Source organism: Oncorhynchus gorbuscha, linkage group LG23 (genome assembly GCF_021184085.1).
Source record: "Oncorhynchus gorbuscha isolate QuinsamMale2020 ecotype Even-year linkage group LG23, OgorEven_v1.0, whole genome shotgun sequence".
In the NCBI taxonomy this organism is placed as follows: domain Eukaryota; kingdom Metazoa; phylum Chordata; class Actinopteri; order Salmoniformes; family Salmonidae; genus Oncorhynchus; species Oncorhynchus gorbuscha.
In genome coordinates, this window is record NC_060195.1 from 34,786,605 (window position 1) to 34,813,616 (window position 27,012).

Here is a 27,012-nt window from a genome sequence, read left to right on the forward strand (position 1 = left end):
TCTTCCCATTCTAAATCCTCTAACACGGCAGCATAATGTGTTTAAATCATTTTTATTATTAAGATAACACACTAGTAGGGGTAGCAACACCAAGAACAAATGGTAATTCAGGATGTTCTTAAATGGAGGCCACAGATGATCAAATACCAGGTCATTAACCCTTTAAAAATAATTTACTAAAGTGATATGATTAATAATTTAGCTCAATGTATTTCCCTTCGTTTAAATTGACTAACACCCAAGTGACACTGGATTTCGATTCCTCAAATGTATGACATACTAAAAGGGTGTGAGTAGCTAATAATTGTCTTTATAGACCCCTCCCCCGACTACAGTTAGCTACTGGAGGGAATGCTCAAGGTCCTTGTATATTTGTAATGAGTGACTTTCAAGGCGGTAACACCAATGACTTAAAAAGACAGACATACTAATAATTAAAACGATATATTAATAGCCTTGTGTTTTTATTGATCTATACAATATTAAATACTTGCATTATGTTTTATCATTGAAAAACAGTTCAATATAATCAAACGTATATAAATAACTAGAACTTTTGTCATTTTAAAGTGTTCTTCGTGGTTGAAAAGACAAAGGGCGCAATAGCCCGAGATGTACTCTTAAGGAGCCTACCGTTGCTCCTCAAGGACCTTATATGTTATTTTCAGAGGTAGACTGGCTTTGGCAGCCAAAACTAAATCTGAACGTGACTCGATTACACACAGGTGTTCCGAGCATGCTAGATAGCTAATTAGTACATGGTCCCTCTGTATTCCGTCCGTCTTCCGTAAACAAGCACTGTAACATGGAGATGGCAGTGTGTGAACAATAACCCTATCAAGGTGTGTACTATCGCTGATATTAAATTGTTCTTACGCTTTCAAAACCTGTACTGCAAGCGATGCGTGTTAATGTTCAGAATGAGCGTCAGGGCTTTTTATAACAACTGCCCCTACAGAACGCACCTTCGTCCAATGACTCTTATGTGTAATGTAACGGAACTGGGTCACGATAAAGGGCTAAGGACGCAAATGCCACAGCAATTCAATAACAACATTTTTGAATTATTGATAGCTAAGGGAAGAACTGTTTCTACCGGCGTCTTAGTATTCTAGCACAACAGCTGTTTCTCAACATCCTCTGCAGTAAACACCCATAACGCCTGATGTTTTCATTACCACGTTGCAGTAACGATACAAAACAAGAGGCAACAAGTAGAATCTTTTCATTGATCAATAACGATACTAAAATAACCGTTTCTAACCAACCATGTCATCCCTTATAGGTTTCACTGAGCTGAAATTGAGGCCATGATCCTTGCTGGAGAGCCAGGGTTGATTTAAAGCGAATGTCTTCTATCCAGTGCTGCTTGCTCTGCGACTCCCATCGTCTTGATTTACATTCTTCCTAAAGTGCTCCTGTGGCAACATGCCTGGCCCACTTACCCATCATGCCACTCCAGATGACTGATATCCCCCCAGCCACAATACAGCCAGAGCCAGGGTACCGATAGTAAAGCAAGCCCCATTGAGAGGATAGCACAACACAGGCCTGTGGGGGAACGGCCATGCAGGAATATACTTGTTTTTTTAAAGTGCTGGACTGGTAAACATATTCAATCCCATACCTAGGCCTACTGTAAAACCATACTGTTATTGTAAAGCTCTTCTGGGATGCTGTAAATATTATGTATAAAATACAAAAAGACACAGCACATATATTATTGAGGTTTTAGAACATTACAAAACAGGGGATGGTCCATTTACACAATATATCATGCCTATATTTCCCTTAACTGAAATATGAAACCATACAGAGGGCTCCCATAACATTCTCAGGATTCAATGAGAGACCTCTAGTGTTTTTATTTAACCCTGAAAAGAACAGTTGAAGTGAATCTAATGTTCCAACTAAGGCCAGCAGCTCTGGTCTCCTCCTCTTGTGAACATTACAACTACAATATGCTGGATAATAATGAAGAGATCCTCCACGTTCTCATTGGTAAGAAAATGAGAGGTGGGAGCTTAAAGAACAAATAACATGTTTTTGGTTGTGGCAATTAAGGCAAGTGTTGAAACTTTGATTTGTCCTTTAACATGTACAAGGCACCCACATTCATCAGAGACATTTGGTATGATGCATTGCACAGAAATTGAAGAGATGACTACAGTACAGTTAGGAACTAAATCAATATTAAAAATATGCAGCCACTAGAATGTCCTTATATGGATAAAACAACACAGCATCTGTTCAAATCTAAACAGTACAAAAAGAAAAGGTAAAGGTGTTGGAGAGGAGGGGTACATGTGTGACTGGCATCTTTCTACATTGTCAACGGTCACCCTTTCCTAATACATTTGTTACATTAAATCCATTTTCTTCATTAACTGTGAAATTATAGGGATACATATAGTTCCTAGCCTAAAGATTAGGCCCTTTTCACATGGAATTTGAGATGCACATATATACCCCAGTTTTGGCTAATGCAAATAGGTCAGTAGCATTTTTTCAAATCATCATTAACTAATGTGGGAAAACAAACATAAATGGGTATTGAACAAGTACGTCAAATCTGCTGAAAACAAATGCATAAAGCTTTCAAGACACAGGGTAAAAACTATTCTTCCAAATGATAAAGATCCTTCCAGTTTACCATGAAATAAGGTGAATGCGCCAATTTGTAAGTCGCTCTGGATAAGAGCGTCTGCTAAATGACTTAAATGTAAATGTAAATGAAACATAGTTGATTGATTGTCAATTCATCTTCCACCCTGATTATCCCAATTTGTTCACAATCACACATCAACTGCCCTTTTGAGTAACAACAACAACAATAATCAACGCAGTGAATCAACTCGTGTGTAATTCAGTCCCACTAGTCAGCTAGGGCAATGTGCAAATTGACCATTTATATTATACAATCCACATCAGAAGAGATTATGTCATGAAAATAACAATACAACAAACCTTCTAAGAATGTCACCAATGAGATGCAGAGTTGTGTGCAGAGATGACAAGAGACTCAGTGGAGACATGAACTGAGCAGGGCAGAATGTGTGTGTGTCTGTGTGTGTGTGTCTACACCAGGCTCCCCGGCCAGGACACCACAGTCAGTGTAACTTTATTTTTCTGCAGCTTGAGCATGGGGATGAGGGACGAGTTGTTCATGCCCACCGTGGTGGCTCCGTTCACAGCTACAATCTCATCACCACACCTGGAGACAACCCAGAGGGAGGGACAGTCAGTAAACATGGGGAAGGGATGGGTACAATACATGTAACACAATGACCTACCCACCACCCTCATTTTTATATTTAATTGATTAGGCAAGTCAGTTAAGAACCAACAGCTGTGCAGTAAGGTCCAAATACAGTACAATGGGACTTCTACAGGAGAATCACACATCTAATGTAACCTGGAGACTAGGCTGGCTCCATCTCTACACTCCGTTTAATTTATGTTGAAAGCAGGTATTTATTTCTGCTAAATCCTGTCCTTGGAGAGGCAGGCCTGCACAAAAAGGAGAAGGGTTGGGGTCAATTCCATTTAAATTCAGGAAGTATACTGAAATTCCAATTTCAACTCCCTTCAATCCTTTAACCTCTAGGCCAAACCGTTCAGACGCTACAGATGTTTTCGTGAGAAGACTGATTTTTGGGATATCTCATGGTCTGACAAATACTGCTGTGGTCTCTGCCACCTTCCACCACGGATGTGCAATGCAGACAGGAGGATAAGGTGGATTGAGACACAGACCATGCAAAAACATATCTCTAGCTTAAACAGAGGGATTTTTATGGGGATTTTTAAATGATGTTACTTAGATTGACGTGTGCTTTTAAATGTGCAATATGCAGAATCGCTCTGCCATTTCCTGGTTTCAAAAATGTTAATAGTTTGCCTAATTACAGTTTATGTGACAAAACAAGCTATGTATAGTGTAGATAATCATTGTACCATCTAAACTGCTGTGCAATATCTTTTCAATAAAAAAATATATTGTATTTTTAGCTATTTGAAGCTGGTGTACAAAACCGAAAGGAAAAATAGCAAAAATTAAACTTAAGAACGGGAAGCATAGAAATAGCACACATAGAACAGATCTATCGCTTAGACTTGCTTTCAATACAAATTAGATCTATAACTACATTTCTATGTGGATTTGGTTGGATCCCCCAAAACATTACATATTGCAGCTTTAAATGAGGAAAATTTGATATTGGAATTTGGTTTACTTTCTGAATTGAATTGGAATTGACCTCAATCCTGAAAGGGAGTACATACTACTTATCAAAGAACTTTGCAGGCTTACCGAAACATAACCCCTTCCTTACTACTCATCACCTCTCCTACATTTCACCCACACAGATAGTAACAACACATATTTTCTCACAAACTAGCTTCGTCCATGTGAAGCAACTCACTTGAGGCGTCCGTCGAAGTGGGCAGGTGTACCAGGCACGATGGTCTTGATGAAGAAAGGGCTGCTGTCCGTGGCTCTCCTCGTAGCCACCCACAATGCTGAAGCCCCAGCTCTCCTGATTGGTCTTCAGCAACACGATATTACGGCACCAGTGCATGTGACTGTGAGGAGGAGAGGAAGTGGACCAATTCAAATCTCTAAAGTGTCAGTGTCATTTCATAAGCACAAAATGAACACTTCCATTGCTTTAAATGGCCACCTGAAAAAATTGATAGGGTCATTTCTTTCATTCTGTACAGAACATTATCACTCACTATGACACAGATGGATGTGAACTGAAGACATGCAAACTTGAGGCGAGTTATTTTCCAAACCAATGATTAGAGTGTTGTTTACCTTGGCAGACCCAGCCAGTGGGTCCACAGCGGGGCCCAGTTGACATCATCCTCCCTTAGGTTCTCCACAGACTCCATTTCCTCTTTGCCAGCCTCCCCCTCCCCCTCAGGCTCCTCTGAGATGGTCTGGATGACTCTGAGGACTACCTGGGAGTGGGCCGTCTGGGCCTTCAGCACTGACACAGCCTCATTGTAGGTCAGCTGGGTCAGATCCACGCCATTAATGCTCATCAGGACATCCCCTAGGCAACCGAAACCAGAAGCGCGTCAAGAAAACGTAGTCTCTGCATGCAAAGCTGGCTTTACATCAAAAGGTCTTCCGGTTAAATGTGCAAAAGGTATGCATATTGTCTTCCCCATCACTAACATAAATATCCCCGTAGGCTTTTAAATCTGAACATTAGCCATACTACATTGGATCAAGGTATGGAATGAAAACTGTCATGTGGTTGTAGGAAAGCATAGATCGCAGGAGTACCTGTTTTGATAGTGCCATCTCGGTGCAGGCAGCCGACAGGCTGGACACTGGTGATGTAGATGGGCAGGCGGCTGCGGCAGTCCCTCCCCCCAGCGATGGTGATGCCTAGGGAGAGCCTTGGTTCCTTCTTCAGACTCACTGTCTTCTCCTGGCTAGAAAAGCCCCCTGGAGGATCCTAGGAAAGACCAGGAATAACCCTCAATTTGCCTTACAGTCATTAGGTGCATACAGTAGTCCATTCAGATTGACTTCCTGTTCTTATGATCAAAACTATTTCATAAGAATTATTTCTGGCCAACAGAGAAGACTGGCGTCAAAGAAGACGGGCACAATTTGCCTGACACTACATCCTTTCTGGGCTGTGTCGCTATTATCTTCCCCTCTCTATTACCTAGAAGTGAGAAGGATCTTTTGACTTAATTGATTCCTTGTGAAACCACTTGTCCAAACCCAATGTGAGGCAGCATCTCAGATGCAGCTGTGGACTCGAACCCAGAGGTTGACACTTGACTCTAGTAGCGGAGTGCACGTGTCGAAATCCACGGCTCCTGCCGGCTTCCTTGTTTCTCTCTCGCTCTCTCTGGAGACTGTAAATCTTCAGAGGGGATGGGGAGGAGAGCCCTCCCTCTTCCTCCACCAGCAGGGACCCCCCTCCCAGCAACACTCAAAGCCTGGGCTCTACAGGCGAAAGCTAACTGCCAACAGCTTTGATCCTCTGCCACCCAAAGCAACAAACAAACAAAACGTAGTGGTGGCCCCGTAGCGGCAGAGTGAGGCAGCACCCTGGGCCTTTTGATCTGGAGTGAACAGGCCCCAGAGAAGGGCTTTCATCTCTGGAACAGGGACACAGGCGTCTGTCTGCTCCCAAGGCCCCTTTCACCTCTGTCTGAGTGAGGAGGGCTTCTGTGGAAGTGCTAGGTAGTCTGGACTGGTAACAGAGGTCTGGGGTGTGACTGTGGTGCCATGATTACCTTTACACTATGTAAACATGACAGGCTCTTATAATCATGTGTGTCCACACTAACTTACACTAGCATACACAATACTAACTGAGATATACAGCAGTTTGTGGTACAGTGATTTGTAAGTTCTAAACGTTGGGGGAGGAGATTGTTTACCTTCATGTAGGTGGAGGGCCGTCTGAAGTACTGGGGTTCTGGAGCCCTCCTGGCCACTCGGCCCTGCCCCTCTCCACCGCTGCCCCCCTCCTCCTGGGGCTCCGGCTGCCTCATCACCACAAAGTTCACCCGCACCTCACTGGCCTGCAGACACACACATTATACACACACGTCGTTCAGGCCTCACATTCAATACACATCCTGCAAATCTATCCTGGGAACGTCCGCTAACATTAAAGTCACTGTTTCTTTAAGTGATTATAATGAATCCCATTTCCATTCTTTGGTCTCCGTGAAATAGCCGTGCTGTAACTTGTCTATGTAAGACATACCTGTATGATCTGTGCTGCGCTCTCTGGGGTGCCGTGTCTCAGGTCCTGCCCGTTGATGGCCAGCACCTTGTCATTGTTACATAGTTTCCCATCCTTGGCCGCCAGCCCCCCCGCCAGCAGGTCCAGAATGAAGATCCCAGTCTCGTCCGACTTGCGGATCAGTTTGATCCCCAGCGGATCCGAGCGGTCCCTCTTTACCAGCGTCACCTGGATCACCGTGCCCTGGCTGTGGGCGGTGCCGTGGGGACTGTGAGAGGAAGGGGAGGCAGTGGCCATGTTGGGGGAGGGGGGTGGGTGGTGCTCGAGGCCAGGACGTTGTGGGTGACGGGGGTTGAAGCCCTTCTCCTGCATGACGATGAGTCTGAGCAAAGGACATGGCCGCCGCAGCACGGAGATGGCCCGGCCGTGTGGGATAGAGGCTAGGCTGACGCCATTCACCTAGAAACACAACCCCACATGGTCAGTAACACTGCAGCTGGACTAAATACACAGAGTATCAACAGCTGGTCCCTGCGCTGATGGATGGTGGAAATAAAATACTTTTTCCCTCTTCAAGATATAATTCAAATCCAATCAAATGTTATTTGTCACATGCATCGTAAACAACAGGTGTAGAAGAACAGTGAAGTGCTTACTTACGGGCCCTTCTCAACAAGGCAGACAGAAAATGTATAATAATAACACAAGGAATAAATACACAACGAGTAACGATAACTTTATCGTTACTCCCTATATACAGGGAGTACCGAGTCGATGTGCAGGGGTACGAGGTAATTGAGGTGGATATGTACATTTAGGTAGGGATAAAGTGGCAAGGCAAAATCAATGGGGGCGCCTTGCCATTATGTTTTTATTATTATAAAAACATACAATTATTTTAATTATTATTTATTTTTTGCAGTGGCTGCCACCATTTAGCAGTGGCAGTGCACCGCTGCTAAATGCATATAGGGGAAACACTTATCTTTGACATGTGCTATACAAAAACCGCAGGTACCTCCATTGATATAAAGAATAAATCATTTAAACCTTTATTTACCTAGGCAAGTCAGTTAAGAACAAATTCTTATTTACAATGACGGCCAATAATAACAAATAAATACAATATAAATATAGGACAAAACACACATCACAACAAGAGAGACCTAAGACAAAAACATAGCAAGGAAGCAACACAACATAACAACAACATGGTACAAAAATGATTGGGCACAGACAACAGCACAAAGGGTAGGGAGGTAGAGACAACAATGCATAACGCAAATCAGCCACAACTGTCAATAAGAGTGTCCATGATTGAGTCTTTGAATTGCGATAAAACTGTCCAGTTTGAGTGTTTGTTGCAGCTCGTTCCAGCCGCAGCGAACTGAAAAGAGGAGCGACCCAGGGATGTGTGTTCTTTGGGACCTTTAACAGAATGTGACTGGCAGAACGGTTGTTGTATGTGGGTGATGAGGGCTGCAGTAAATATCTCAGATAGGGGGGAGTGAGGCCTAAGAGGGTTTTATAAATAAGCATCAACCACTGGGTCTTGCGACGGGTATACAGAGATGAGAAGTTTACAACTGAGTATAGAGGGTAGTGAAGTGTCCTATAAGGAGCATTGGTGGCAAATCTGATGGCCGAATGGGAAATAACATCTAGTCCCTCGAGAGCACCCTTACCTGCCGATCTATAAAGGATGTCTCTGTAATCTAGCATGGGTAGGATGTTCATCTGAATCAGGGTTAGTTTGGCAGCTGGGGTGAAAGAGGAGCGATTACGATAGAAGAAACCAAGTCTAGATTTAACTTTAGCCTGCAGCTTTGATATGTGCTGAGAGAAGGACAGTGCACCATCTAGCCATTTTCCCAAGTACTTGTATGAGGTGACAACCTCAAGCTCTAAACCCCCAGCGGTAGTAATAAAACCTGTGGGAAGAGGGGCATTCTTCTTACCAAACCACATGACCTTTGTTTTGGAGGTGTTCAGAACAAGGTAAGGGTGGAGAAAGCTTGTTGGACACTAAGAAAACTTTGTTGTAGAGCATTTTACACAAAACTCCGGGGAGGGGCCAGCTGAGTATAAGACTGTATCATCTGCATATAAATGGATGAGAGAGCTTCCTACTGCTTGAGCTATGTTGTTGATGTAAATTGAGAAGAACTTGGGGCCTAGGATCGAGCCTTGGGGTACTCCCTTGGTGACAGGCAGTGGCTGAGACAGCAGATTTTCTGACTTTATACACTGCACTCTTTGAGAGAGGTAGTTAGCTAACCAGGCCAAAGACCCCTCAAGAGACACTAATACTCCTTCTCCGGCCCACAAGAATGGAATGGTCTGCCATATCAAAAGCTTTGGCCAAGTCAATAAAAATAGCAGCACAATATTGCTTAGAATCAAGGGCAATGGTGACATCATTGATGACTTTTAAAGTTGCAGTGACACATCCATAACCCGAGCGGAAACCAGATTGCATACTAGAGAGAATAGTAGACATAAAGAAAGCCAGTCAGTTGATTAATGACAAGTTTTTCCAACACACTTGATAAACATGGCAAAATAGAAATAGGCCTATAACAGTTAGGATCAGCTTGATCTCCCCCTTTTAAATATAGGACGAACTGTGGCTGCCTTCCAAGCAATGGGAACCTCCCCAGAAAGGAGAGACGGGTTAAAAAAGTTGGAGATAGGCTTGGCAATGATGTGGCAGTAACCTTAAAGAAGAAAGGGTCTAAACCATCTGACCAATATGGTTTTATGGGGTCAAGTTCAAGGAGCTCCCTTAGCACCTTGGACTCAGTGACTGCAGGCAGGGAGAAACTTTGTAGCGGGGCAGGGGAAAAAGTGGGAGAAGCATCGGGGATAGTCGCATTAGAAGGGGTGGGAGATGAGGAAATGTTGGACGGGCAAGGAGGCATGGCTGAGTCAAATGGGGATCCTGACTTAATGAAATTGTGATTAAAGAGCTCAGGTTATGGATGTTATGGTGCTTCTTGTAAATAACAACCAACATCAACATTAAAGGACATGGGCAGCTGTGAGGAGGAGGGTTTATTCTCCAAGTCTTTAACCGTTTTCCAGAACTTCTTGGGGTTAGACCCACAGAGAGAGAACTGATCTTTAAAGTAACTCACTTTTGCCCTCTGGACAGCCTGAGTGCACTTATTTCTCATTTGCCTGAACGATAGCCAGTCAGCATGAGCGTGCATGTGCCGAGCCTTTCGCCAAATGCAATTCTTGCGGTGGAGTAACTCTGCAAACCTGTATTTAATTGTAATTTTCTTTATGGGGGCGTGTTTGTTAACAATACCACTGAAAATGTTTTTAAAAAAGAAGGTCCAAGCGTCTTCGACAGAGGGGATCAAACTGATTCTATACCATTTTACAGAGGCCAGTTCATGATGGAAGGCTTGCTCATTAAAGTTTTTTAGAAAGTGTCTATGACAGATCAGGACAGGTTGTTTCACTGAGCAGCCATTACGAACACAGGCTGTAAAACAGTGATCACTAAGGTATCAGTCTGGTGTTTTCTGTAATGACATATCAGGATTATTTGTGAAGATAACATTGAGGGCAGAATCCTTTTCTGGGTGTTTGGAGTCATACCTTATGGGAATAATCTGAGAAAGATTTAGGGAGTCCCATTTCTATAGGACTTAGTCAGGTGGTTTAAGCATGTCCCAGTTTAGGTCACCAAGCAGGACAAATTCAGACTTAGTGTAAGGGGCCAGGAGAGAGCTTAGAGCAGGAAGGGTACAGGCCGGTGCTGATGGAGGACAATAGCACCCAGCAACAGTCAACAAAGAGCTATTTGAAAGTTTAATGCTTAAAACCAGCAAATGAAATTGTTTGGGGACAGACTTGTGGAGACAACCGGGCACTGAAGGTGAAAGGTATCCTTGTATTGTACCGACCTCCTGTAGAATAGGTGTGCAAAATAGTTGGTCCCAATTTAGAGCAATTCCAGCTTTACAAACATCATCCAAGAGAAGCCCTTCTTAAAATCAATGGATCGACTCAAGGGGAAGCGAGAGATTCATTTGCAAAAAATTAGGAACGCAATCTCCGCTCCTTCACGCATACAGTATCTCTTTATAGCCACTAGCCAGCCGTCCACAAAAGACCCAAAAAGTGGGGGTTATATTACTGCTCCCGAGGCAGCCAGTGAGGTTAGATGAGAGGTGTTTTCATTCCAAATTCCACCTTTTTGATTGGTCAGCTCAGAGGAAGAGATGGGCTCCGGCATTGTCCTGCACCCCTGCCAGAATAGAGTGAACTGGTCTGTCAGCTCAGTTTACAGTAGCACTGCCACATTCCAGAACAGCCGGGGGGAGAAATCCAAGGAGGAGAGAGGGAGCAAGATCGTGGGAAGAAAGGAAGCTGCATCTTTGTGAAATCCCCTTCAAAGACATACAGTACTATCTCTGTACCCAAGTTGTGCCCGTTGGATAAAAACCAGGTGAATGCATTGTTTACATCTGTTTTGAAATAGTTCAGGATCTACTCTCCACAATGTATCCATTTGAATAAACCATTAAGATTCTGAAAGGCACAGAATGTACAAATAGCCACATTGCTCTACCAACTAGTGTCCACTTTCATTTGTAGGGAACCAAATAAGACCCATCCTATCAAGAAAGTGGGTTTACAGTGCCTCCTGAAAGTATTCACACCCCTTGACTTTTTCCATGTTTTGTTGTGTTACAACCTGAATTTTAAATGGATTAAATTGTGATTTTATGTCACTGGCCTATGCCGTAATGTCAAAGAGGAATTACATTTTTTTGAGATTTCTACAAGTTGTAGAAAAAAAATGAAAAGCTGAAATGTCTTGAGTCAACCCCTTTGTTACGGCAAGCCTAAATAAGTTCAGGAGTAAAAAATGTCACATCGTAGGTTGCATGGACTCTGTGTGCAATAATAGTGTTTAACAGGATTTCTGAATGACTACCTTCTCTCTGTACCACACACATACAATTAAGGTCCCACAGTCGAGCAGTGAATTTCAAACACAGATTCATCCACAAAGACCAGGTTTTCAAACACCTCACAAAGAAGGGCAACAATTGGTAGATGGGTAAACATTTTAAAAGCATTAATTACACATCTGATGGTGTATCAATATACCCAGCCACTACAAAGATACAGGCATCCTTTCACCAAGAGGCCAATGGTGACTTTTTAAACAGTTACAGAGTTTAATGGAAAACTGAGGATGGATCAACAGCATTTATATATATGCCATTTAGCAGACGCTTTTATCCAAAGCGTCTTACAGTCATGTGTGCATACATTCTACGTATGGGTGGTCCCGGGGATCGAACCCACTACCCTGGCGTTACAAGCACCATGCTCTACCAACTGAGCTAGTTAGTACTGTGGAGCATGTTGTTACTCCACAGTACTAACTTAATTGACAGTGAAAAGAAGGAAGAATAAATATATTCCAAAACATGCATCCTGTTTGCAACAAGACACTAAAGTAACTTTTTGTCCTGAATACAAAGTGTTATGATGGGGGCAAAACCAATACAACACATTACTGAGTACCACATTCCATATTTTCAAGTGGTGGCAGCATCATGTTATGGGTATGCTTGTAATCGTTATGTACTGGAGTTTTTTAGGATAAAAAATACATGTAATGTTTCTGAGCACAGTTACAATCCTAGAGGAAAACCTGGTTCAGTCTGCTTTCCACTAGACACTGGGGGATGAATTCACCTATCAGCAGAACAATAACCTAAAACACAAGCCCAAATCTGGTTGCTTACCAAGAAGACAGTGAATGTTCCTGAGTGGCAGAGTTACAGTTTGGACTTAAATCTACTTAACCATTTTAAGGTCTTGCTATAGATTTTTCTTGCGACAGAGCTTGAACAATTTTAAAAAGAATAATGGGCAAATGTTGCACAATCCAGGTGTGTAAAGCTCTTAGAGACCCAGAAAGACTCACAGCTGTAATTGCTGCCAAAGGTGCTTCTACAAAGTATTTACCCATCGGTGTGAATACTTATGTAAATGAGATATTTATGTAATTTAAGGGGTATGAATACTTTCTGAAGGCACTGTATGTTTTTTTTTGGGGGGGTATCCTGACTGGATAGGTCAAAGCTTCCTAACAAGCACTATCTACACAAAGTGCAGCCATTCCCATCGTCAAGACGATCATTTCAAAGTATACAGCTACAGCACTAAAATTACACGAGGATGGGAAGGAGGGGAGAGGACTGAACATATCTTCCAGGTGACCTATTATCCCTCTTATTTACAGTGAAGAAACTGTCTCACCTCCAGAATGTGGTCCCCTGGGGCCAGCCTGCCATCATGGCCTGCCAATGAGTCACGGATGATCTCCTGGATTACTATGTTCCCCAGGGGCGTGTCCTTTCCTCCCACGATACGCAGGCCCAACTCCTCTTCCTGCTGCTCCCGAAACATCTCCACCACGTTGGTCTCGGCCACCAGGCTGGACCGCAGGGGGGTCTCTGTGGAGAGACGAGGGGAAGGACATGGGCAATGGAGGTACACATGTTTACATATATAGAGACAAACAACCTGAGACATACAACTTGACACACACACACACAGATTCATATATGCTCAAACACATTTTATCAATGGTCCATGGTTGCCTTTTATTGTGTGTCCAATTCCAACACACAGCCCTGGTTTTGAATCAAGTAGGGTGGGTAGCAAACTATTCCCCAAGAAACACTCACGATGAGGTAATCATTTCTGTGATATCAATCGCCAGTTGCCAGGTAACTTTGTTTTGATGGACTTCGTTCCACGGTACTGGATTACAAAATGCCTCAAGGGGTTCTAAGGCTAGACCAGACAGAGTTTAGATTTGATACCAGAGGAGGCTGGTGGGAGGAGCTATAGGAGGACTGGTTGATACACGTTCTGAAGGTTCAGACGATGATTTGGCCCGAGTGTCTGAAATCCAAAGCCCCCAGCTAAATTAACGATGTCAGCAATACTCCTTAGACTCCCTTAGACAGCTCTCTTGCCAGGGATGGCCACATTAAAGGGGTTTGGGATTTTCCCTAAAGTCACCACAGCTGACAGACTGTTTCCACTAATTTCCGTTCCCTTGGGTCGTTCATAAACTCCTTACATCTTCGTTGACCCAATTAACACTGTTAGGGCTGGTATGGTGACTGTATTACTGCCACACCGGCGGTCATGAGTCACAAAGGCAGTCAAATTCCAAGTGACCGTTTAGTCACTGTAATTAGGCTTCTCCAAGCGCTGATGCTGTTGATGGCCATTAGTAGCCTACCAAACTTGCTAACTGCCTGGTACTCAGCATTCTATTTTCCCTCTAATCACTCTATTTTCCCTCTAATGACATCAATGCAAATGTAATCGAAAATCAAACGAAACACTTCATGAGAGCCCATGAGCTCATGTTGCGCTACATTTCTATAGGCTATGCAATTGCGTGAAAAAAAAACTGAATGATGGCCTCTATTAAAAAGAGGAGGATCCCTTCAGCTTTCTATTGGCTAGGACTACTATATTTATTTCTCATCTTTACTAATATGAAGCAAATTGCTTTTCTTTAAAACAGGAGTATAGCCTACCTGGCTGGCATGAAAATGACCCATGGGAAAAGTGTCCTCCATCCGCTATTCAACTGCATAGATTATATGTATTTTTACCCCTGCCCCTGTTCCGAGACAGGTGCATTATAATGGTCCATTCTAAATCAAAACAAATTTCACACATATACTAAATAATATACTGTATGTAATGATTAAATCAAGAATAGTCTGATGGATGACAATATTAGCCTATCACTTGTGAATGATCCCCAAAGCAAGAAACAATACCAAAACTTTTTTGAATAATAGTCGTGTTCGCATTGCTGCGCTTATAATGTGAGGAAATAGCCTAAAAGTTATTGATCAACGTTGCGTAAAAAAGTTTCGATTTTATGCTAGTAGTTGAATTAATTTGGGATCTAGCGCATTCCACAACTGTCCCAGACTATGGAATATTTATTTTTCGCACAGAATTGGTCAACTTTTGTACTATGGAGGATAGTAGATTGACATAGGCTAGTACTTTTGATGTTCGTTAGGTTTACTCATCTTGTTGGCTGACGAAAAGTAAATGTGGACAGTTCTTCCAATATCTTCAATATGCACCTCGGAATTGGATAAGGACGCGCGCAGTTGCGTCCCCAATGTGTCTGTCTTCACTTGTAGCCTGTGAGAAATACCTGATCAGTTGATGGAGAGCCATGTGACTGAGAGGTGCTTCGGAGCATGCAGCACTCAGGGATAAGGGAATTATAATTATTATATTTAGCCCAAGGTCACAACGGCCACTGGCCACAAAAGGAATAGATTTTTTTAGGGGGCATATCCTTTCTATTTTATACAGCTTTGTTCAATTGTATTCTTCATACTATAAAAAATGTAAAATAATGCCATGGGAATTCTAAGCAAATCTTGTCTGCTAAATTAACTGGTGTAACCCACAGCAAAATGGCACAGGACTTAACATCAGGACCTAACATAAGGACAACTCAGAGTATGCTATTCTGTTCATCTGAAATTGACTACATTTTCTTCATATCATGATTCTTTAGACCTGTCTAAAATAAATAATGGATTTATTGTGAAAGTGTAGGCTATATTACATAGGAACATCTACATTTTAAAAAGTCTAATAAATCTAAGGTCTGCATCAGTGGCTTGGAGCCTGTGGAAGCCAGGAAATGCTAAATGTGTTTATGTTAATTAACGCGGTCAATTACCGTGAGACCTGCAGCTATTTGCTGAACAATCACCGGCTGACAACATTTCGTGACTGCCACAGTCCTAAACTGTTATAGATTTTTCCATTCTTAAAAAGTTAAAATGTTTTCAATGGGAGCTCAGTGCTATTTACTTAGACTGACAGACTATCATTATCATACACATAAACTCAGACTTCAGACATAGTGACGTCAGTGAGACGTCTAACTGTTTGCGGTGTGGGCAGAGTAGGCAGTGAGTGACGTGTGACATCTTACCCTCCTCGCTCTCTTCGAAGGCGGGGTTGATGAGGCCAGGCTCTGGCAGGACACCCCGGGTGGGGGTGCGGGTCATCGTAGGGGTGTGTTTGGCATCAGCATCCAACTCCCCCTCGCCCCTGTTCCCCTTAAGGGCTTTCCGGTGGGGTCTCTTCCTCCTCTCCGCCTCCTCCTTCAGCCTTCTGAAAACAGGACATCTGAGAGAGGGAGGAGTGGGGTAGAGAAAAAGAGAGGTCAACCTTCAACAGTCCTTTTATTTAACCCTCATGACATTTGTCCAAAACAGTCAGTGAAGGTAACCTAAAGTATTGACCAGAAAAAAAGAGAGTACGATTAGATGTTTATTCATTTGTTTCAGTGAGGAGGATCATTTTAAAACGCCAAATGGGGCTCAAGCTAGAGGTGTGGAAATTAATAGATTTAGTGACTGGTGAGGGAGTTAAAGAGAGACTATGGGAAGAGGAGAGGAGCTATGCAGATGAGGAGGCTATTTTACTGCATTGCAGGGAGTCTGAGGAGGGGACAGGTCGAGTGTGATTAAGTCAGAGAGAGAGCTACTGCTGCTGGTCCTGCTGTCTGAACTTTGCCTCCTCTCTGTTTGCACTGGGCGGATGGCTGCAACATGACCAGCTATCACAAAACAACCTTTACCCACTACTGACTGCGTCATTGTTGCTCGCTAACCACTGAGATGATAAGCACCACACTGGCCACGTGATGAAAGGGAAGACTAATCCATAAATTACACTCCTCCCGGAGGGTATTATATTTGAGACTGAACCTCTCCTTCAAATCCAGGTACTATGTAATTAAAGCTATTTCATTGAAGTCTAAACGTGACTGACTTATGGTCAGTGTATCCATGTTAGGTTAACATTTGACAGGCCTGTGTACCCATTAACTCTAAATGAATTGCGTAGGAAAATGCATGTCAGGCATAGGCATAAACAAATTCAGGCAGAGGGAAATAGACACATTTAAACCAGTGTAAAAAGACAGTTCCTATTTAGGCTTTTTTTACTGTTGCTGCAAAGCAGACATTTTAAGCTTAACTCTAAACAAAATATCTTTCCCATCTCCAACTCCCGCTTACTTGTGCCCCGGCCATAACCCTCTTTACCTGTTGTGCAGATGGGGCTGCAGCTCGCAGCGCTGCATCTGCTGCTGGCACTCAACGTGGTGTGGGCAGAGCACGGTCAGCTTGTCCAGCAGGTTCCTGACCAGCAGGCTGGAGGGCCGACACTGGTGCAGCTGCAGCCGCTGGCGGTCCACGGGACAGAAGTCCTGCTCCTTCAGGAAGCTGCTGAGGCACTGGAAGCAGTAAGTGTGTCCGCACGGCGTGTCCATGGGCCGCAGCAGGGGCTGCAGACAGATGTGGCACACCAGCTCATCATCTACCTCATCCTGGTACTCATACAGGTGGTTCTCCTGGCCCCCTTCATGCTGCTGGCCACAGTCCTTACACATCTTTGCCCATGCCAGGCCAGCACTGCTGATGCTGCTGCTACTGTTGGGGACATTGGGCTCCGTCATGGCCACTGGCTAGAATAGCTATCTAGCAAGTTCAACTTCCTTTGTTCCACTGTCCAACTTTCTCTGTTCCCGCACTCACTCTTGATCCCAGAAAGGAAGTGCCTGCTTAGATTATTTCATAAGGGGGCAAACATCCCAGACTGAATCCATTGAAAGAGGTGAAGTTGAAACCCTGATCCACTGTTCGTCCTCTCCGCCTCATGTCTTCATCCTGGATTTCTGTTGAGGGGAGCACAAAGAGGTCTGCAGTTAGAGTTGGTACTTTTCCTACTCATACCGACCGGCACAACAGGAAATTACAAATCCACAGAGCGGCAACAATATGGAGGCCAGCCGCAGCTGTTTCCTCTCAGCCGGTTTCCTGAGGAACTAAAGGAAATGAAATGAGGCGAGAAAAGGAGAAAAAATGACTAAAAGTGAAAACCGTGCTAATGGTAGGAACAAAGGCATGGCACTGGGAGAGAATGAGAACTCTGAATGAACTGGGCAGAAATGCAATCCCCATCACTAATGACCCCCTCGTGCCCAATCAGCAGAGTTCTCCATCCCTCTGTGAGGCTTCTAATCTCTCCACTAATTCCCTCTCTTTAGGAGAGGCTGATTATCAATGCATTCTTCGGCAACAAGTCTTTTGGCAACAAACTCCACACATGTGCAAAGAAAAGGAGCTGATTTGTACGTTTCAATCAACACTCTCGTCAAATGAATCGTAAAACCCACAAACTGCAAAACAAACTAACAAGCATATATCAACATCTTACAAACACAGGAGGTTGGTGGCACTTTAATTGGGGCGGACGGGCTCGTGGTAATATCTGGAGTGGAATCGGTGGAATGATATCTAACACAAACACATGGTTTCACGCTGACGCCATTCCATTTGCTCCGTTCCGGACGTTTTTATGAGCCGTCCTCCCCTCATCAGCCTCCTGTGCTTACAAAGTACACTGAGTAGGAGTTCCTCTCCAACATTACTGATGCAAATACTGTGTTTACATGCCACCATTTCTTGTTCCACTTTGTCACATGGTTAAGATCAGATTCCCTGCATTCACCGGTCCCAGCACTCCTCTCTGACCCCATTGAGAGGTCAGCAAGGTAAAAGAGCAGACGGATCATTTATCTTGTTCGTCATTAGCTTTGTTCCACCTACCTGAGAAGCTGATATCAGCGTTGTCAAGAACCCCGGCCGGTCGGCAGCCACTGCATGCAAACGAGAACCTCAAACCCAACAGCTGTGCTGGCTGCCTGCAGCCTGACTGAAACCAGAGCTCCACATCCCCGGCACACAGTCAGTGGATCTGTGTGTGTGTGTGTGTGTGTGTGTGTGTGTGTGTGTGTGTGTGTGTGTGTGTGTGTGTGTGTGTGTGTGTGTGTGTGTGTGTGTGTGTGTGTGTGTGTGTGTGTGTGTGTGTGTGTGTGTGTGTGTGTGTGTGTGTGTGTGTGTGTGTGTGTGGGGGGGCAAACTGAGGGGGAGTGGTGTGACTAGGCACAGGGGAGCTCGGCAGAGAGGAGGAGAGGCGTTCAGCCTGCCTCCGTCGATTCCTGAAGAGGGGGGAGAGGAGGAGGAGTGGAGGGGGACTAAAACTGCTGATGTCGCACTAGCTCAGGCAAAACACTCGGAGACCAAACCGAGGGCTGACCAATTACACAGAGGCTGGTGTAAACACGCACACGCACACGCACACACACACACACACACACACACACACACACACACACACACACACACACACACACACACACACACACACACACACACACACACACACACACACACACACACACACACACACACACACACACACACACACCCTGAGGTCAAACAGGACGGCCCACTCTCTCGCCTTTCTTTCTTGTTACTCAAGTGATCCCTCATCTTGTAATGGATAAGGGTCATGGATCCTGTGGCTGGGTGGAGGAAGTATAACCAAGGTCCTGCCCCACTTACAGTATTTGGGAATTCACATGACCAGGCTCCATGGCTCTACAAATAATCAATCTGACCTGAGACTACTTCAGATGAAGGTTAAGGGTGTCCTATATTGGAATTCTGTACATAACAAAACAAACCCTACCCACTTGAGTGGAATGCCTCCTTTTCAGCACATGCATGTTTAGACTTGCCTGACCGAGACAGAGATTAGCCTAAATAAAATTCCTCATAATCTTTGATATGCATATTTGCCATAGCATAAAAGCACACGGTCTATAAATGTTTAATAGGAGAGAGCTGGACACAGAACGTGTCCTAAGGAGTGGAAGGATCCATTGAGTGTCATTGAGGAAGCAGCCCTTGCTGTTATTAAAGGCAGTGGGTCACTGAGGAGCCAGGCAGGCAGGATGTGATGGATGGCCTGCTCAGCCCCTTAGCCCTTCCACTCCAGCTCTTTCTGGATGGTGGAGGCCCTCTCATATACCAAGTAGGGACAGCTGGGAAGCCATGTGTCAACGTCCACTCCCCCCCCCCCCTAGACACACACTACTGCAGTGGTTTACGATGTTGTGGCTGTTCCTCAAGGACGCACACTGCTCATTCATGGCAGGGGTGAGACTAGCTACCATTAGGGTTGGGGCGGTATACAGATGTTCATACCGTCATACAGTTTTTGTACCATACCAGGGTATACGGTATTAACGGATGTGCACACAAGAAGCGCTATTATTACTTTTATTTTTTGACGCACAAAATTATTTAGGCAACATGGATCTTGATCCAGGAAGGGATTGAATGTCTCTGCTGTAACCAAGAAGCTTGATCTTGCCATCTAGCAAGCAAATAGCAAACCAAATGCATAACTGGAGCCCTGAGCTGGATAACACTTATTTGACACATCTTAGACAGTTTACTTGTATTTATAAGCAGTGGCGTGGCACCCATTTTGTTTTTACGGTATTGAAAATCATACCGTCGGTATGTCTATATACCCCGGTATATACGGTATATCGCCACAAGCCTAGCTACCATACAGAATCCCCTGGTTATAACTACGGCCACTACACATCCCCTGTTTATTACTGCTACTACTGCACACCCCCTGGTTATTACCACTGCCTTTACACATTCCCAGGTTATTACTACTGCTTTTACACGTCCCCTGGTTATTACCTCTGCCTTTACACATTCCCGGGTTATTACTACTGCTTTTACACATCCCCTGGTTATTCCTACTGCTTTTACACGTCCACTGGTTATTACTACTGTTTTTACACGCCCCCTGGTTATTACTACTGCTTTTACACGTCTCCTGGTTATTACTACTGCTTTTACACGTTCCCGGGTTATTACTACTGCTTTTACACGACCCCTGGTTATTACTACTGCTTTTACACGTCTCCTGGTTATTACTACTGCTTTTACACGTCCCCGGTTATTACTACTGCTTTTACACGTCCCCTGGTTATTACTACTGCTTTTACACGTCCCCTGGTTATTACTACTGCTTTTACACGTCCCCTGGTTATTACTACTGCTTTTACACGTCTCCTGGTTATTACTACTGCTTTTACACGTCCCCTGGTTATTACTACTGCTTTTACACGTCCCTGGTTATTACTACTTTTACACGTCCCCTTTTATTACTACTGCTTTTACACCCCTGGTTATTACTACTGCTTTTACACGTCCCTGGTTATTACTACTGCTTTTACACGTCCCTGGTTATTACTACTGCTTTTACACGTCCCCTGGTTATTACTACTGCTTTTACACGCCCTGGTTATTACTACTGCTTTTACTCCTGGTTATTACTACTGCTTTTACACGTCCCTGGTTATTACTACTGCTTTTACACGTCTCCTGGTTATTACTACTGCTTTTACACGTCCCTGGTTATTACTACTGCTTTTACACATCCCTGGTTATTACTACTGCTTTTACACGTCTCCTGGTTATTACTACTGCTTTTACACGTCCCCTACTGTTTTATGGTTATTACCACTGCCTTTACTACTGCTTTTACACGTTTTACACCCTGGTTATTACTACTGCTTTTACACGTTATTACCCTGGGTTATTACTACTGCTTTTACACTACGTCTATTACCCCCTTTACACATTCCCAGGTTATTACTACTGCTTTTACACGTCCCCTGGTTATTACTACTGCTTTTACACGTCCCTGGTTATTACTACTGCTTTTATTACTACTGCTTTTACACGTCCCCTGGTTATTACTACTGCTTTTACACTCCTGATTATTACCCCTGGTTATTACTACTGCTTTTACACGTCCCCTCTACTGCTTTTACACGTGGTTATTACTACTGCTTTTACACGTCCCCTGGTTATTACTACTGCTTTTACACGTCCCCTGGTTATTACTACTGCTTTTACATGTCCCCTGGTTATTACTACTGCTTTTACACGTCCCCTGGTTATTACTACTGCTTTTACACGTCCCCTGGTTATTACTACTGCTTTTACATGTCCCCTGGTTATTACTACTGCTTTTACACGTCTCCTGGTTATTACTACTGCTTTTACACGTCCCCTGGTTATTACTACTGCTTTTACACGTCCCCTGGTTATTACATGCTTTTACACGTTCCCGGGTTATTACTACTGCTTTCACACATCCCGGGTTATTACTACTGCTTTTACACGTCTTCTGGTTATTACTACTGCTTTTACACGTCTCCTGGTTATTACTACTGATTTCACACATCCCGGGTTATTACTACTGCTTTCACACATCCCGGGTTATTACTACTGCTTTCACACATCCCGGGTTATTACTACTGCTTTCACACATCCCGGGTTATTACTACTGCTTTTACACGTCCCCTGGTTATTACTACTGCTTTCACACATCCCGGGTTATTACTACTGATTTTACACGTCTCCTGGTTATTACTACTGCTTTTACACGTCCCCTGGTTATTACTACTGCTTTTACACGTCTCCTGGTTATTACTACTGCTTTTACACGTCCCCTGGTTATTACTACTGCTTTTACACATCTCCTGGTTATTACTACTGATTTTACACGTCTCCTGGTTATTACTACTGCTTTTACACTTCCCTGGGTTATTACTACTGCTTTTATGCATCCCCTGGTTATTACTACTGCTTTTACACATCTCCTGGTTATTACTACTGATTTTACACGTCTCCTGGTTATTACTACTGCTTTTACACTTCCCTGGGTTATTACTACTGCTTTTATGCATCCCCTGGTTATTACTACTGCGTTTACACATGCCCTGGGTAATAGTACTGCCTTTACACATTCCCTGGTTATTACTACTACTTTTATACATTACTTGGTTCTTACTACTGCTTATGTACGTCTCCTGGTTAATACTATTGCCTTTACACTTCCTCAGGTTAATACTACTGCCTTTACATGTCCCCTGGGTAAAATTACTGCCTGTACACATTCCCTGGTTATTACTACTGCCTTTACACATTCCCTGGTTATAACTACTGCCATTACACATCCCCTGGTTAATTCTATTCCCTTTACACATCCCCTGGTTATTACCACTGCCTGTACACATCCCCTGGTTATTACTACTGCCTTTACACATCACCTCGTTATTACTACTGCCTTTACACATCCCCTGGTTGTACATAAACCTTTCTTTGATTCTTCTTTCATGTTATAACTTTATTAATTATGTCTGTTCAACTACTCATCTCCTAAAAGTGCATGTTGTTGTGTACAACCGATCTAAAGTCCCATTGAGCTTCAATATTTAATATCATATATTTTAATCAATGGTTTCCAATGCTAGGAGGCAATTGCTAGGAGGAAAATCCTCAGTGGTATTGATGTTTTCATAATTCTCAGTCAATCGTTATCTCTGGCTAAACATGCTTTGACAGCAGTGGTATACATTGTCAACATGATGTTGCATTGTTAAATACTGAAATTTTCACGTGAAGTTGAATCCTGTTGAAAGGTATGTTCTGAAGGAGACAAAGTCACCTTGATGGGGGAAAATGCCTCAACAACAATGAATAATCATGTGACATTCAAAGCTTTCTAGGAAAAATGTCTTGGCTCACCATTAAAGTGTCCTTTTTCCAATGCAACTTGCGGTTGCATTGTAAAAGTAATTGTCACATGTGCTCCCTCTCCGGCCTCTAGGTCACTAGGCTGCTCATTATGGCGCACACCTGTCACCATCATTACACACACCTGTGCGTCATCAGACTCACCTGGTCTCCATCACTTCCCTGATTACCTTCCCTATATATGTCACTCCCTTTGGTTCCTTCCCCAGGCGTCATTGTTTCTGTTTCATGTCTGTGTGCTGTTAATGTTTCTTGTTTTGTATTATTTTACGTTTATTTTATTTAAACACTCACTCCCTGAACTTGCTTCCCGACTCTCAGCGCACATCGTTACAGTCATTCATAGCCAGGTGAACTTTTAAGTCAGACAGGACTATCAGCTGTTCAGTTACTGTGGTTATAACTGCTATATGACTGACAATAAAACTCACCTCACAAATGTCTCCATTGTGTCTCCATGTCACATGTTCCGCCACACCCTCGTGAAGTGAACGCAGGGGTAAAGCCATGAGGCAGACCGAACAACTCCCTTGGCTAAGACAGTATTTAATAATATAAAAGGGGTGTGTCCTAAAGGATTTGACTCGGATTGACTGAAAGTGAAAATTCAAGCAATGCCAAAACAGAAAACCTCCCCCTTAAAATTCACATTGCTTCATAATCTTCCCACTCCCTTTCTACCAGACAGTCGCATGATTGCTAGCCACCCTGGAGCCTTGAGCATGGTACCCACTGTTACCACAGTCTCTGCTACAGAGACCCATCCAGGTTAAAGCGCACATTCATCGGCTCTAATCCTCCCACTGTTCCGCAGCAGACCACTGTCTAGAGAGCACACTTCACACTGGGCTCCAGAAACAAGACATCAACTTCTGACCATGAATAATATATCCATCCATAACTAGAGAATAGCTGTAAGTTTAAGCAATATTGCCTTGTGCCTTGTAATTCCATGACCAATTATAGTGATTTATTTTTATGATATCAATTTTGTTTATGAAATATGAAGTGATTAAAAGTCGTAATTCCATTATCAAATTGTTAACGGAATTATCAAAACATTTGTAATGCAATTACTGCAACTGAATTGGCTACAAGAGGAAATCATAGTGGTCACAGACGACAGATATTTAACAAGAGTTTTTGGAAAACAAGTTCGCATAAAAACAAAGTTTACATATGCACAGTTCTTCCACTAAATTAGCTTTTGTACATTTTTTCAGTCTAAATTGTTAAATGTAGTCCTTGTGCATAGTTGTGTGTTAAACTTGTTTTTTGTTTGGCATACATTTTAAACAGTCAAAGCATCATTCCATTACTGTGGAATTGCCCATCTTCTTTTTTTCCCTTCTTTTAACTAGGTAAGTCATTTAAGAACAAATTTGTATTCACAATGACGGCCTACCCCGGCCAAACCCTAACCCGGACGACACTGGGCCAATTGTGCAGCACCCTATGGGACTCCCAATCACGGCCGGTTGTGATACAGCCTGGATTCGAACCAGTGTCTGTAGTGAAGTCTCTAGCACTGAGATGCAGTGCTTTAGACCGCTGCACCACTTGGGAGCCCTAATAATCATGTGAAGTCGATGGTTCAATCGATACAAACAACCTCCTGATTTAGGCTCTTGGAAAAATACACCCATTTCCCATGGAGAGGAGCTCAGCATTAACGAAAATAACGTCATTAACCAGTAGCCCCTACCACCTCAAGATCAAATAGGACTGTCTGAAATTGCCATTCACATCCTGGTTGTATGAGCAAATCTTCTGTTACCTCTATTTAAATGCTTTAAGTCAAATAATGTACCATTTCAATATTCTGTATTATTGCAATATTCATTGTAAATAACACGGCCTTGGTACTATAGAATAAAACATTTTTTTGTTTATTTTTATTTAACATTTATTAAACTAGTTATATTCTATATTGTTACATCATTCACCAGATAGCTCCCGCTTTTAATGCTGACACACAGGCTTCAGCACCATGGTGTTAATGTAGAAAAGAGGCCATCATTGGGGCTGGTCTATTCCTTGGTCAGAAACCATAAATAATTCACTGTCCCCACTGACACCAACAGCTGATGACGAGGTTAACAACCGATCAAACATTCCCCTTCCTTCATTTATACATTGCACACGTATGGCAAATCTATTACGTGTTAACCCTCCTATACATTTTATGACATAGGCTATTATTTTGTCTACTCAAGTCACTGGAAAATAATGCGAAACATTACGCAATCTAACAACAGAAACTTACTGGCCACATTACGTTCTCTCACCTTCAACAACACAGCGGGTGATATGTGCTACCTTTAATTAGTTGGAATGTGTTAGGCTAGGCTATATTTTCATACACTTATGCTATAGGTGGACTGTATGAAATGTGTGAGAATACATTTTAAAAATGTAAAACAAGCATGTTTGATGAGAGAATAGAATTTGCGGGAGCCGAGACCATAGAGATGGCCGAGACCGAAACTCGTCTTCTTACCTGTGTGAAGGGCTTTTTCCCGGAAGTAATAAAACAAAGACGGTCGTGAAATCGTGCTATGACTAAAGTAGCCTATAGCCTCGAGAAACTCCGATAATAAATATAGAAACGATTAAAATAGTCCTACACGTTATATTTCTGAGTGAATAGTACAGATCGTTCTTCACAGTGCGCCGCCTCAGGTGTTGTTGGTTGTACAGGCCAGAGATGGAAAAGTCAGCGAGACATCCCACTCCCTCATATTTTATGTTTCAATGGAAGTCAATGAACCAAGTAGTCCAGACCCAGCTGCTATCGCATTGGTGTCTATGGGAGAACCACCCCCTTAAGTAGACAGGAACTGACATTTTTTTCCAATGGTAAATAGCCAGAGTGAACTACCTTTATTTATCTTCCATCTTTGCTCCAGGCAATATTCCTAGTTTCGAACAACAAACAAGTAGGATCTGACGTAAAAGTGATATTCAAATTAGCCAGGTTACTTTTGAATGTTTTGTTCACTTTCCAATGAATCTTTCTCAGTATCACGTGGATTGCGATAAACCATTGCTATAAACCACTCACTGCATAGGTATCCTTTATCTTTAATTATTGAACACCAAATCAAATTGTATTTGTCACATGCTGAATACAACTGTTGTAGACTTTACGGCGAAATGCTTGCTTACGAGCCCTTCCTGACGATGCACAGGATACAAGTCACGATACCACAAAGTTGGGTTGGAAGGTCCTGCATGAACAAGGGCAGTCCCTTGTTCAGATTCAGTTTTGACATAGTAGCACCCTATACTGAAGCCTAGGAATTCATAAAACCCATTTAGGGAAATGTAGATTTGAATTAGCTAAATAAACACTATGTGGAAGACCATTTTATGGGTCTATTAGCGTCTGCTAAATGGCATATATTATGCTTAAGGGTCTATCAGCGGTTCCTACATTCATTGTTTGACGTATAAATTAATGATATGTACACATTGATTCTCAAAGAATATCATTTAGAAATTTCTCATGAGCTTAGTTCGACTGTCGCACCACATCAGAACCCAAATATAAGCTTATTTTACTCAAATGTTTATAAACATATGTAAGATAAACAAACACTGTATAACCTCAAAATATGGTTAAAACTCTCCTTCCATCCATAGCTCTGTCTATGAGTTGGAGAGTGGTTACATTGCTCCAGCCCCTTCCCTTAGCT

General features: G+C 43.0%; 1 pseudogene; it reads right to left on the bottom strand.

Annotated features, from left to right (window-relative positions):
* Positions 1-1,840: 1,840 nt before the first annotated feature.
* Positions 1,841-26,102, bottom strand: LOC124010920 (annotated as a pseudogene).
* Positions 26,103-27,012: the final 910 nt, after the last annotated feature.